Genomic DNA, 14976 nt, shown 5'->3' on the forward strand with positions numbered 1-14976 from the left:
ATATGCAGTTGATAAATGATTGAAACTCGGTCAAGAACTAACATAGTAACTGAATGAGTCACACATTGTTTTGGCCAAGCTGTGGGTCTTACCACAAAATGGAATTTCATTCAATCCCAAAAGCATCCATATTGTGAATTTATTAGAGATGCTAATTCAGTAGCATTCTATAAGACGTAGGCAGAGAGAGGGGTGCTGGACGTTAATTATCATCCTGACTCATTAGAATAAGTAATTTATCATTTTTCTTCTTGAAAATGCTGTAAAGATGTAACCACAACCAGTGTGAGATCAGATCTCACAAGAAACGACAAATCTCAACAAATTCAGATCCAATGCTGAAAAGAACAACTTGCTGAATTCAGTTAAAACTACTGATTAAACTGCATCACTGTTAGAAGAAAAGGTTCTATATAGAACCTTAAAGATTTCTATCAGGCGCTTCATCTATAGAACCTTTTAGGGGTTCCATCATGGATCATTTTATGGGTTTAGTTTGAATTAATTTTGTTTAGTTTTTAATTTTCTTTAAATTGTATGAATTAAACAGCTTGTAAACATACTTTATCACAAGAAAACCCATTAAACATCAAAGAATTTTGCCATCATTTAAGACATTTCCTTATATAGAACCTTTTTGGCAGGGTTCAAAAATGAGTCGAGTTCTGTTTAGAACCTCACTGAGTGTATTTAAATGACCAATTTTTATCCTGAGATGAATGTACTGGACCCTGTTAGAGGTGTGTGTGTGTATGTGCGTGCATTTTTGTGACATATCAGGACACAAATTTGTATAACGACATGGGTTTGACATAGGTATTACAAGGAGAGGGTGACTTATGAGGACATTACCCCATGCCCCCATTTTTCAAAAGGCTTATAAATCATACAGAATGAGGTTTTTTTTTTGTTTTTTTGAGAAAGTAAAAATGTGCAGTTTTCAGTTTCAGTTTAGGTGTATAGTGTTGGTGTAGGGTAATAGAAAATATGGATTGTACAGTACAAAAACCATTACGCCTATGTCCCCACAATTCACAAAAACAAACCTGTGTGTGTGTGTGTGTGTGTGTGTGTGTGTGTCTTATGACAACATGTCAACCCACATCACACTCCCCAATGGCACAAAGGTAAAAGAATGCTCAGCTGCCTGGGAAAATGTGTAGAAGCATGAAATTACCTTGATCCAAAGATTCCTGCTGCATACCGGTTCTGCATACCTACTGCCAGTAGACCACAGAGAGAGACAGACTGTTTGTCTCTTGTCTGAGACAGGTGAAATGTAATCTAGATATTGCTTTATTATGGTCTTATTGCATCAGCAGTAGGCAAATTTGGACTGATGTGCTGCGTGTTAATGCTTTAAAGGAAGAGACCTAAGACAAAAACAATGCAGCAGCAGCCAGAACCAGTGAAATACACAGAACAGTGAAGAGCAATTCAAATACTAACCTAATTCAATAGGCTACTAGTATACTGATTGCAGTGTTGGGTAAGTTACTCTAAAAAAGTGATTAATTACTAGCTACTAATTACATCTTCAACAGTGTAATTACTAAATACTCTCTCTAAAAAGTATTGCATAAATTACTTTCTAAATTCCATCAACCTCGATCAGTTGAACAGTACAAGTAGACATGAAACTGCTCTTTTAATACTTTCAAATAAATAATACAAAACTACATACATTATTTTTGAACTGACCAAAGTATTTAAAGGGAGAAGGTTACATTAAAAACATATATTTTATCATTAGACATTACATTTTGATGTTAAATCCACAATTGTTTTATATAGACTTGTTCTAGTCTATACAGAAAAATGCAAAGTAATCCCTTACTTAATCCCGTAATTAATTACTTAGTAATGCATTACACAACACTGACTGATTGTGTATGTGGTTAAGCTATTAGTCTTTTACTTGAAACTCACCCTTCATTCATGTGTAGACCAGGCTTCCTACAAGAATATCTCAAACATGACATGACATGTAGCTGTGCAAAGCATGTGGGATTAAATGCATTTCTTTCTTTATTCTAGAATAACAAAAACATCCTGTGCAAAGAAAGCATACAGACAACAGTAAGTGATTTTTATTATTTTATTTTATTGTTTTATTTTATTTTACTTTACACTGACCCTTTCAGCAAGGTGCATCTTATTGCCAGTAGGTGGCAACAAGTGACTTTATGTGTGAGTCATTGAATTATTCACTTAACCTGATTCGTTCAAATACACTGATTCAATCAGGTTTGAGACAGGCGACTGTCTTTATGAGTAGGGGTGGGACAGAATATCGATATGGCGATATATCGTCATCCTTCTCTGTGCGATACGAGAATCGTATCGCTGCGCCAAATATCGATATTTTAATTTAAAAAAAAATAAAGCGCTATATATAGATTTCTTTGCTCAAAGCGTCCTACTTCAAGGCGGCGCTCGACACATGAATGAGGGAAACGTGAACTTAAGTTAACTAACCTAAGAAAAAGAGGTTATTAACAGGATGGCGGACAGCAGTGTGAGTAAAATAGATGCCCCAGCCACGTTTAAGTTCAAAGTCTTGACGCACTTTTATACCATTGATGTGACAGTCGTAGACATCTTTGACGTTCTTCACCGAGCGCTTAGATATACACGGGAGCATTTGAAAGCATATATTAGGGATCCTCTGATAGACGCCTGCTTTCGAACGCTCCCGTGTATATCTAAGCGCTTGAAGAACGTCAAAGGGTCTGTTTGGACCTGGTGACTTCATGCATTTTCTCTGATCGGATAGCTATCCGATCGTGAAAAGACCAGGTCTAAATGCCTAAATACGCATTTGAGACGGATTTAAATCCGATCGCTCAAACCACTTCAGGAGATGGTCTGGGACGCATTCCAGTCAAAACTGTCTATGCTCAGTCTAAAGGCATCTGGTTGTTGAAACTACATATGTAAATTTTACTTCTCCCAAAAATACTAAAACTGAAACATGTGAGAGTCAGATATGACAACGCTACTGCATCACACATCGCCGCAGATCTCTTCAGCAAGCTGACGCGCAAACTGCCGCATGTGAAAGTGAAAGTAAGTCGCAGACGCATAACACACAATTATCTTCATTAAAAGTAATGAGACCTTATACCAGTGCTGTTGCCGCTCTCTCCTATTGCAGTCTTTGATTTTGAAATTAACTGATGGTCAATAAAATGCACCTCATATTTCTTGCTTTCGGTGACGTGAACTCTATTAAATGTACATATAAGATCGGATTTATCCGTTAACCTGCACTTAACCTTTTCACGTGCATTTTGTTTTCATATTAAGACCAATATCGCGATGTATCATTATAGGATTGTCTAGCGATATATCGATTATCGCAGAATCGCTGACTCGCGATATTATCGTTATCGTGAGCCATTTATCGTGATCGTATCGTATCGTGAGGTACCCTCCGATTCCCACCCCTATTTATGAGTGAGTCATTGAATCATTCACTTAACCCAGTTTGTTCAAACACACTGATTCAATCAGGATCAAAACAGGCAACTGTCTTTATTAGTGAGTCATTGAATAATTCACTTAACCTGATTCGTTCAAACCATAGACTGTAAAATATATGGACAATGCACCTTCACTCTCTTCCATTGTAGTAACTGAAGTCGCCAGTGTGTTTATGTGGCACTGACATCTTGAGTCTCGAGTCTGCGCATAGTGAACTTGAAACCCGAGCCTGCGCAGTAGTGAGCACGAAGTGGAGTTGTGATATCAAGGTCCCGCCCAAACTCGGAACAACTCATTATTTCGGTGTAAAATAAACAGTTGTGGAAATGTAGAAATTAAAGTTAAAGCTCCAGTCACCTTGCAAATATCCAAAAAAAGTCAGTTGGTGCCTCAGTGACTACTTCATTCAGAGAAGCTGTCAACCTCAGCTGTCAGTCATGACATCTCACCCCCGTTTTTATAGCATCAAATAGCTAACTAAAACCAAACTTATCGTACACTTGAACTAACACCAGTGTGATAAAAACTGGATAATATGACAGAAATTGTCTTTGGAAAAAAATAATTGAATTGTTTAGTTTCACTCACGTCACACTGGAATACATGGAGAGGGCGGGGTTTATGACCAATACTGCATGACCAATACTGCATCCAGCCACACTGATTCAATCAGGTTATACAGGCGACTGTCTTTATGAGTGAGTCATTGAATTATTCACTCAATCCGCTTCATTCAAAAAAACTGATTCAGTGAGGATCTAAACACAACTGATGTGTTGCTCTGAGATTGTGCTTTGCATGGTTTTTGTTTGGAGACAAAAATCAACATAATCATGCTGAATATCATATTATATGCAGGGAACGTTCTCAGAACTTTAGCTAATGTTCTGGCAAGGTTCTCTCAAAGTTATGAACAAGCATTCTTCTGTAATAGAATGATCATTCAAAGTTAATGTTCTCAAAACATTATCACAAAAATGTTATTTATCGTTCATGTTTTTTTTTTCCGTTAATGTTTTTGTTAGACGTTCGTGTCATGTTTTTTTTTAAAATGTTACTATTCATTCCAGAATGTTCAAAGAAAATTCAAAGGTAACAATCTCATATTTTTTGCAGAATGATAAAATGTAACATTTGGCAAAACATTTTTAAAACAGTTTAAAAACATTCAAAAAATAACATTTAATGGGAATGTTGGCAAAACATTTTTGGAACATTTTTTAGTTTATGGTTTCTAAAATAATCCTATAATTTTTTTACATTGCAAAACAAAAATATGACCATAATATAAATACATTTTATGGACGCTTGATCTAAATGTGATATGAATGAAATCATTTATTTTGGGTAAACAATGAAAACAATTGACGGTAAGCCATCTGGAGTATGGATGGACATTACACGCCTCTATTGGTTTCTCCTGCTTGAGATAAGAGAGAGAGAGAGAGAGAGAGAGAGCAACAGGGTGGGGTGTCCAGTATACAATATAAAGGGAAGCCTGGCTTCAGTCATAAGCAAAGAGTCACATAGGCTGGATTTCTAAAGAGTGAGATCACATCCTCAATCACAGCTCCAAACAGAGGAAGATCAGTAGAAACTCACACGTGTTATGAGGAAATACTACAATGTGAATTAGATAGCACTTGTGTGTTTGTGTGTGTGTGTGTGTGTGTGTGTGTGTGTGTGGACATTTTTTGAACGTACTTTTAATACTTAATGCCTTTTAGACAACATAATAACAACTTAAGCATTCAGTCTCCACCCAGACCAAACCAATTTAAAACAACCTAAACTACAGTCTGTCTTTTTTTTTTTTTTTTTTTTTGCACTCATGTAAAGTTCACTTTCTAAGCAGAGGCCCCACTCGTGTCTGGAACATGAAGGATACAGTACAGCTGGAAAGATTTGATTAGTCACAGACTTCTTTGTGGGTGTGGTCCCATTGTAGCGAGGAAGCTGATTGGTTATAAACACCACTTTGGAATTTAGTCTCACAATAAACAGCACTTGACTGAAGGACAAAAGGAAATGACCAGCAAGAGACTGACATTCAAACACCAAGACAAAAATCACCAGATGTTTTCTAAACAGCGCTCAGATCAAAGCAGACCTCTGATTAGTCACTGACATCAAGCTAGTCAATGCGAAACAGCAGAGGTTGATACAGAGGGTATGTTTCTCAGTCCAGCACTGTGTGTGATGGTAAGGAGGTCCTCCAGCCTTCCTCCACATAAAGGGCCCTCTGTGAGCCAGATAGAGCTTTAGCTTCTAATTCTCCTGATTGGCTTATTGCTTTATTGAATTCTACTGCAGAATCCTTGGACTTTGCTGACAGCAGCCACAAACCAAGAGGCCTGTCACCACTCCCAGATTCAAGAGAGCATTTTACATGAAGGCATAGCAGAGCAAAACTTATGTTCTGTTTCATCCAAATAAGGAAGGAGACAGTGTTACTTTTGAACATCTTCACATTGACACTGGCTGAATACTCTCTTAAAAATAAAGGTTCTTTATTGGCATTGGTGGTTCCATGAAGAGCATTTAACATTCATAGAACCTTTCCATTTCAGAAAAGGTTCTTTATACAGTAGTGGAAAAAGGTTCTTTAAATGTTTTTCAGACTATAAGAAAAAAATGGTTCTTTTAAGAACTGTTCACTGAAAGGTTCTCTGGGAAACCAAAAATGGCATTGCTGCAAAAAGCCTCATTTTTTATTATTTGTATTCATTTCAACATTCCCGACTTAAACATATTTAATAAAGTTGAAATATTAAAATGACTTGCGTCTCCATAACTGGTCTTATTTTTCCATAAACCATTACTATTGGTTACATTTTATGTCTGTCTGAAGGTTTTGCAAATATTTAACCAATAAAAAAGTATTAAAAAGAGCTTGTGGCTGAACCTCATAACTCCATTGGATCGTCAAACTGTCAGTCAAACATCACAACTCCACCCCACCTCTATTGTGAATGAAGAGCTGCATGGAGTTTGGACCGTCTCTGCTTGTTTGCAATGCAATAAAGAACTGTTTGTTTGAATAAGTACAGCATTTTCTTTACTTACGAAACACACTCTCTCTCTCTCTCTCTCTCTCTCTCTCTCTCTCTCTCTCTCTATATATATATATATATATATATATATATATATAAATATATGAAGGCTAGTGTTTTTATGGAGCGGAGAAGAGCTTAAGTGTCATCATAGCCAGTAAATAGCCTCTGTGTATTTATCATTTATAACATGGAATTTGGGCCAAAATTACAGAAAAAACTTAGCGTCTCATAGCTAAAATAAACATTATAACCTGTAAGTTGATGAAAACATAATGTGACGCGCTCACTGCCGATGCGGCTGTTCTAATGACAGACAAAACACATCCGACAATCTCCAAAATTCACTGGCCAAAAGACCTTGTAACTCCATTTGAGCTTGATTTTGGTAAAATGATAATGAAATATGTAAGTGTCTTCACAATGTCAACTTTGACAACAGTGTTTAATTATTTGAAAAATACAGTGGCAATATATAAAAAATGATACAAGTAAAAAAGTATGATAATAGGCTACTAATAATTTAACATCAGATATTTACTTCAGTTACAATTACAGTTATCAGTACAGTATCTGTTATTGTTTATATATATTTTAATCTTACATAAGAGATTTGTCCACAGTTAGCCTATCATTATTTAACATTCCACATTAACAAATTATATAAAGTGTGTCCATATCCTACATCTTCTTTTCCTCTAATTATATGTCCATTTTTCCAAAGCATGATTACAAGACATTTCTTTGATCCTTAGAGAAGAGGAAGGTCTCTGATTACATTTCCATGCTTAAGAATAACACATTTAGCCTGTATTAAACTGCTTACAATTGCTTGCATTTACAACTGAATATGCAAGCTTAGCTACTCTCTTAAGTCATCTCTTCTTCATACTTCTTACCTTCATGCCAGTTGTTTCTCCAAAATTCTGTGTGGTTATTGGGGTCTTTTTCTTATGAAATGAAAGATAAACTGAGAGATTTTTCTTTCTTATGGATTGAGAACACTCGCAATTACCTTTACCTGTTTATTTCTACTACCTGCCCACATTCTAGTTCATATCTTTGTATTGGAGTTTGTCAAAGATTCCATAATCTCTCATTCTATTTAAACATTCCAGTGTTATCAGCAGGAAATGGCATTACAAGAACAAGATCAAGATGAGAAGTTGATGACCATATCCTCAGCCTGTGTTCTTCACAGGGGATTGATCTTAATTATGTAAATCCTGGAGGATTCATGTTTTTCCCTGGTGAAGATTAAAAAATGGACATGTATGCACTAGTATGCATACGTGAGTTATTTTAGTTTCATTGAGTTATTGTAGTTTTTTATTAATATTTTGAATTAGTTTTTATTTTTTATATACATAAAGTTAAAAGTAAAGTTTGTTGGGACAAACTTTTATGTTGGCTTGTCAATGCCTTTTCTGAAAGTTGTATAGCTTCTTGGCATATTTTATCATGTTGCTAACAAGTTTTATCATGCATGTGTCGAGCATTATTTTGTATTTTGCTAGCATGTTTGTAGCATGTTTTATTACACTGCTCGTACCAAGTCAGTACTGAAATTTTAAAAATGTGATGCTTTGAGCACTGTTGAGCGGATACACACGGGAGCGTTTGAAAGCAGGCGTCTATCGGCGAACCTTTTTAAAATTTCAGTACCGACTTAAATATCGGTCGATACACTATAGCATGCTGCTAGTATGTTTTAACATGTTGCTAGCATGAATTAGCATGTTGATAGCATGTTGTTAACAACTTGAGTCAGACCAGTTCTTTAGGTCTGTCCTGAGTTTGGTGGTAGTAGCTTTAAAGCTCAAGGAGGAGATACTGACTAAAATTGGTCTCAGAAGAAGAAGTTCTTCTTATATAAATGAAAATAAGAAATCCTACCTTTTAGTTATATAATAGCCCTGCATGGAACAAGGTCTCTGAGTGTGTGCCATAACCAGTACAAACATCCAAAAGTCTCACTTCAATAACCCATAAAACCAGAAAAATAATGTTATGTTCGATGTGGGTTCCACAGTGCCCATCCCACACTCCAATAATAGAATTCCCATACCAGCATGGGCAGATCTGATTTTCCCATGATTCAGTGAAAAATACTGCAGTGTTCTTGGCATAGAGCTAAAATGAATTATTCTGCATGTGTTATTCCTCCACAACATAATCATATTACAGCATCACTCTCTGAATGCTTAAGAAAATCAGCATAAATGGAGAGCTGATGAGAATGACTGCTTCCTAAGACTCAAATAATCTATTCCCACATATATCTCTTGAGTTTATCTTCGCAGATAGTCTAATAATAACTGATGCCCCTTGGAAAATCTCTTTTGACCTTGTCCGCAGGGTCAAGTCAGAAGAGGTTCTTGACCCTTCCCAGCAGCGACCGATTCTGTGAGGAGCAGCAGAGATGTTCTTCCATTGTTAATACTTGAATGTCTGTGAAAACTGGCCTGCACTGACCTAATCATACTGTATATAAGAGAAAGAGAGGGAAGAATAGCAAATAAGAGAGATTTCCCTGATCATGAGATGACTCTTCCCAGGACTGTGGTGTCCTCTCCTGGGATCAAATTCTCTCGCCGGTTCCGGACACAAGTTCCATATCAGGAAACATATAATTGCATCCTAAACATGTATATTCATCGCTTGGAATTCAATATCACAATGCACTCAAAAAAAGAATAATTTACTGTTCACTTTATTTTAACAATCAATTAACACCATTTTATCAGATTTCAGATAAACATTAATGCGTCATCTTAAATTGATGCCAAACCTGGGTTGCCAGGTCTTCGTAACAAAACCAGGACAATTGCTAAACTAGCCCAGTAAAATTGCAAAATTTGGTTCCGGGGTGGGGACGTTTATTTTGCATTCACTGTTAAAGGTGCAATGTGTAAAATTTGGGATGATCTATTGACAGAAATGCAATATAATATACATATCTACGTTTTCAGTGGTTCGAAAAGACCTTACATAATGAACCGTTATGTTTTTATTACCTTAGAATGAGCCATTTATATACTGTACACTGCAGGTCCCCCCTCCATGTCAAGTCATCATTTTGCACCGGCATATTTCTACAGCAGCTTTGGGCTGCGTTCCAGTTCATTTTATTTATGCCCTTCCCTCGCTAAGTTCCTTCAGTCTTGTTGACTCGGCTGTAGGACATTGCTGACGTTTCATGAGTGCCCACTACTGGCAGAACCTTTGCAATGGGCTGAATTGGAACGTCGTAAGCTCTTAATTACTTGGAATCCGCTATGTAGTTGATTTATTATTTAATTTTTTCCCTTACAAAATTGCTTAATGTACCATTCTATATGTATATATTGTGTTTTAAATATTAAAAAAAATAATTAATAGATCATAGAGTTGTTTGTGGTGAGGTAAATTAAACGCAATATGCGGTGACGTCACAATCGTGTTGCATTGTGGGTTATGGAGCAGCCTGAATTTTACATATGGTCAGAATCAAGGGAGCGAGCATCTGTCCATATAAACTTCCCTCGTCCACTTCATGAAGTGGAACGCACTTCAAAATGCTGGCAGGGATTCCCGAGGGGAAGTGCTTAGGGAAGTTCGCGAGTGCGCGTCTAAAACTGGAGTGGAACGCAGCCCTAAACGGACATACACTCTACAGAGCTCGTTTCATCACTATGTTGTGTTCTTCTAAATCGTTCGTGTTTTTAGATGCAGCTTGCATCGTCAATACATTGAATACGCACAAACTAGTAGTAGTAGTAGTTGTCTGGTTTATTAGAAGCAGAGACAGTTCTTTGTTAGAAGTAAGAACAAACCTCATTGCTTCACACAGGCTACTCTGTGCTGTCTCAGACGACGACATCTTTGTTTTGTGTCTGCCAGACGGCCACCTTAGCTTCTCCAAAAGGGAGGGGTGTGAGGGGTGTGCGCTGTTAGTTGCAGTTCGCAACCTCACCACTAGATGCCGCTAAAATTTACACATTGCACCTTTAAATGGATTAACAGCAGTGTTAGGGAAAGTTACTGTTAAAAGGTATGTGTTACAATACTGTGTTACTCCCTAAAAAAGTAACTAATACAAAGTTCTGTCATGAAACTCTAGATGGCGCAGGCTGATAGGTCCTTAACTCAATCTGCTTGCAATCACAACATTCTCTAGTGAAAAAGTGACATGTGAAGGCAAAATACGGTAACACTCGGGTATACTCGGAATTTGTCCTCTGCATTTAACTCATCCAAGTTAGTGCACACATTAGGAGTAATGAACACACACAGAGAAAATTTGTAAAGTAATGTGTTACTTTACTCGTTACATCAAAAAAGTAATCTGATTACATATTGCACGTTATTTGTAGTGCGTTACTCCCAACACTTATTAACATGCAGGTCTGGCACGTATAGGTTGGCAAGTTCAACATGCCTCGTTATATCAATTAAGTGTGAAAGGTGATGATTCAGGATATTTAAAAAAAAGAACTGTGTGAATCAGGTCAAGAACAAGTTTAATGTATAAACACATGTTCATCATTTAGCTGACAATCCTGCCACAGATATTTGGGTAAACAACACAGTATGCATGCATTTCAGACTCATCAGCATATTCAGTCTCATTCAGAATTTGTCAGTCAGACAACTTTTTGTATACGATAAGGGTTAATGGTATGTTCATTTAGATTAGAATCTAAATTTGACTGCATATTCCACAATGGAATCGTGTTCACCGCATCATCAGTTTTACAGCCAGGATGGAATTCTGGGATATGGTTAAAGGGCAAGTTAGCAGCAAAGAGCAAGCGTTTTTAGTATTTAGGAGCAAATTTGCAAAGCTTATTCTGCTCTTTCCCATGGTAAGCTGAATGATATCACTGGCCAATCCAGTGTCCATCTGCTAAACAAACCCACAGATGCAGATAGAGACACAGGCAAATGTTGCTATACAGTGAGGCAATGTGGTGTGCTGCGATTGCGCATTCATTCAGTACAGTGCTGCAGTCAAATCAACGTGAAACATTAGCAGCCTTGTGTTACATACAGCTCTTTTGGCACAAGTCGTGGAAGCAATAGTTAGAGCTGCGTTGACTGGGTTCATCACAGTGTTGGCATGCAAGACTAATCTTGAGGAAAAAGCACACAGATGCCTTTCAATTATGCAGTGACAGACAGACATGGTTATTATAGTTAACTAAAACTAAAACATTTCTGTTCATTAAATAAAGCTGAAATAAAATACAAATATTAAAACTTAAATTACCACATTATATTCGATGGTCCACTTAAGGCATACTAACTACTAACTTTGCAACTAAATGTCAACTAGCAGTCATTAGAGTATTAGTAGACTGTCTGCTTAATATCTGCTAACAGTTCATTCTGAAGCTCCCCAACAGACATTCTCTATGTTACTTTGCAACATGTCAACTTATTCTACTAACCCGAACCCAAACAGTCTAATAATACTCTAATGAGAGTTAGTTGACATATAGTTGCAAAGTTACTTATAGTTAGAAGAATGTCTAAAGTGGACCATTGAAATAAAGTGTGACCTAGAAATGTTGCCTTGGCACTAAACTGAAATAAGTTGAAGCACTAAAGTGATTAAAGGCACAATAGGTAATTTTTCGCTGCTAGAGGTCGCCTATTCAAAACAAAGGCGTAGCTTGATGACGGTGAGATTGAGCTAGGAATCATGGGAGAAGTTGTCTTCACTACTTTACTATTACTGTTACTAAAAATAAAGCTGCATCTGATTATGCTATGTTAGCCATTTGACAAAATAGTGTTGTCTCTGAGGCATGATAAAAACAAAAAACAAAACGAGATTCAAACAATAAGACTAAACGTGCTGAGCTATATAACAATGATTAGTTTTCTGTCTATTAATGTAATCAAATAGTTGTTCCCTTGTCTAATAAAACGTAATATATTAAAGCATCTTTTGTGTTTCCATGGTTTCTACAAAATAAAACCGTTATTCGAGGGTAACGCGTGTATGATGTCATTGACGCTCCGTGTCCTGGTTAAAATTGCTTATTTATATGGATTTAAACATTCTTGGAAACATTTTGGATAAAGTACACAAGTCAACAAAATATATGACACTGTTCTAGTGGTTTTTGGATATTTTAATCCAAAAATCTTTGTGCCTTTAACTGGAAATAAATTAAAAATAAAACTAATAAAAATAAATGAAACCTAAATAGCAATATTTAAATAATAATAATAATAATAAAATGACAAATTACTAAAAATTAAAGTAAAATTAACAAAACAAAAAAACAAAAACCTTTTTTTTAACAAAAAAAAAAGGTCATTCAAAATATGAATAAAACTAAAATAACTGGTGACAGCTCTAAAAAGACAAATGATCATTGAAACATAGTTTAGACTTCAGTGATCCATCATGCAAATCATTAGTCTGAAAAAAGACGTCCCTCGAAAGGCTCCAGATTTTCATGCCAAATAACTTAAGGGTGTATGTTAACTCAAAAAGGCCCATTTTAAAAGCCTTGGCTTCTGATTGTGAAATTAGCATTTGGCTGCTGATCAATTGGATGATCATGAAGCCCCAGCCAGATCTTCAAAACACACACAAAAGCAAACAAAACCAAGCAGCTCTTAACGACATACATGTGAAGATAGTTCTGATAATGTCATAACACAGAGATATTGTAACGGCTGTTGTCTTGGCTCTTGGAGGTGGAATGTGAAGCAGATCAAACGGCTCTGCCCAGGGGCGCACTGGATCAGATTGCGTTTTGGGTTCAGGCCCTTCATTCATTTGTGACATTTACAGTCATTTTCAGCCCTAGCTCCTCAGCGTCCCTAAAACTGGGCCCCTCGTCTTTCTGGAAAATCCCTGTGAGCATGTGTCTGGCTCCACTTGTGTGTTCCACGCCGTTGAGGAAACGGGCCAATTACGGAGGCAAGAACTCAGACGTATATGATGTCATTGCACACACACACACACACACACACATACAAACACACACTCCTAACTGTGCTATAACAGACTGCAGATGAGAACCAGTGCCAGCTCCAACTCTGAGAATAGATTCACTTACCTGCGCTGACCTGAACAAACTCCAGAAAATCATTGATTTCACAGTTCAAAACATTACCTGAACATTTGATTAATGGATCAGTCCTACGCTCTTAAAAATAAAGGTTCTTTATTGGCATTACGGTTCCATGAAGAACCTTTAACATCTATAGAACCCTGCCTTTGCACAAAAGGTTCTTTAGAATGGAAAAAAATTCTTTAGATTATTGAAAATGCTTTTTACACTAAGAAAAACACACAAATGATAAAATGAGAGATGGCAGCTCTCATTGACTCCAGCAGGTAAAGCCTAATGGTCTCCATCTTTATCACAGCTGTGGTATGAAGCAAGATTGCAAGTTAAACACATTTTCATATGGACATAATGGGTTACACAGTGTCTTCCTGACCTCTGGTGCTTAAAAGAGGATTTGCAGGGAGTTTGTTGCATTAAAGGGATAGTTCACCAATTTAGAAGTCACTATAATTACAAAACAGTCAGAAGTTACTCTTTTGCTGTAAATTGATGCATGCGGTCGTCTGCCAGAAGTTAGTTATTATAGATAATGAAGTTTTAAATATGTATATTTTACTTACAAAAACCCATTGCTTCACTTCAGAAGGCCTTTATTAACCTCCTGGAGCCGTATGGATTACTTTTGTGACTGATGGATGCACTTTTTTGGGCTTGGGTTTCACCCTTTATTACCATTATCAAGCTTGGAAGAGCCAGGGTATATTTTAAAGGGTTAGTTCGCCCAAAAATGAAAATTCTGTCATTTATTACTCACCCTCATGCCGTTCCACACCCGTAAGACCTTCATTCATCTTCAGAGCACAAATTAAGATATTTTTCTTGAAATCCGATGGCTCTGCGAGGCCTGCATTGCCAGCAATGACATTTCCTAAAATATTCTCCTCGCTTTATAATATTAATATTGAACCACTGTACTCACATGAACTGATTTAAATATGTTTTTAGTACATTAATGGATCTTGAGAGAGGAAATGTCATTGCTGGCTATGCAGGCCTCACTGAGCCATCGGATTTCAACAAAAATATCTTAATTTGCGCTCTGAAGATGAACGAAGGTCTTACGGGTGTGGAACGGCATGAGGGTGAGTAATAAATGACATTATTTTAATTTTTGGGTGAACTAACCCTTTGATATAACTCTAATTGTGTTTGTCTGAAAGGATGGCTTGAGGGTGAGTTAATCATGGGGTAATTTTCATTTTTGGGTGAACTATCCCTTTAAATCGGGCAGATTCGCTTTTAATGTGATATTATAATCAAAATAAATACAATTTTATTATTTAGAACAATATATGATTTTTTAAAAATAATTTATATAAATAAAATCAGTTGGCTCCTTTCTGACAAATAAAAAAATAAAA

The sequence above is a fragment of the Megalobrama amblycephala genome, linkage group LG14 (assembly GCF_018812025.1).
Source record: "Megalobrama amblycephala isolate DHTTF-2021 linkage group LG14, ASM1881202v1, whole genome shotgun sequence".
NCBI classification, from domain to species: Eukaryota; Metazoa; Chordata; class Actinopteri; order Cypriniformes; family Xenocyprididae; genus Megalobrama; species Megalobrama amblycephala.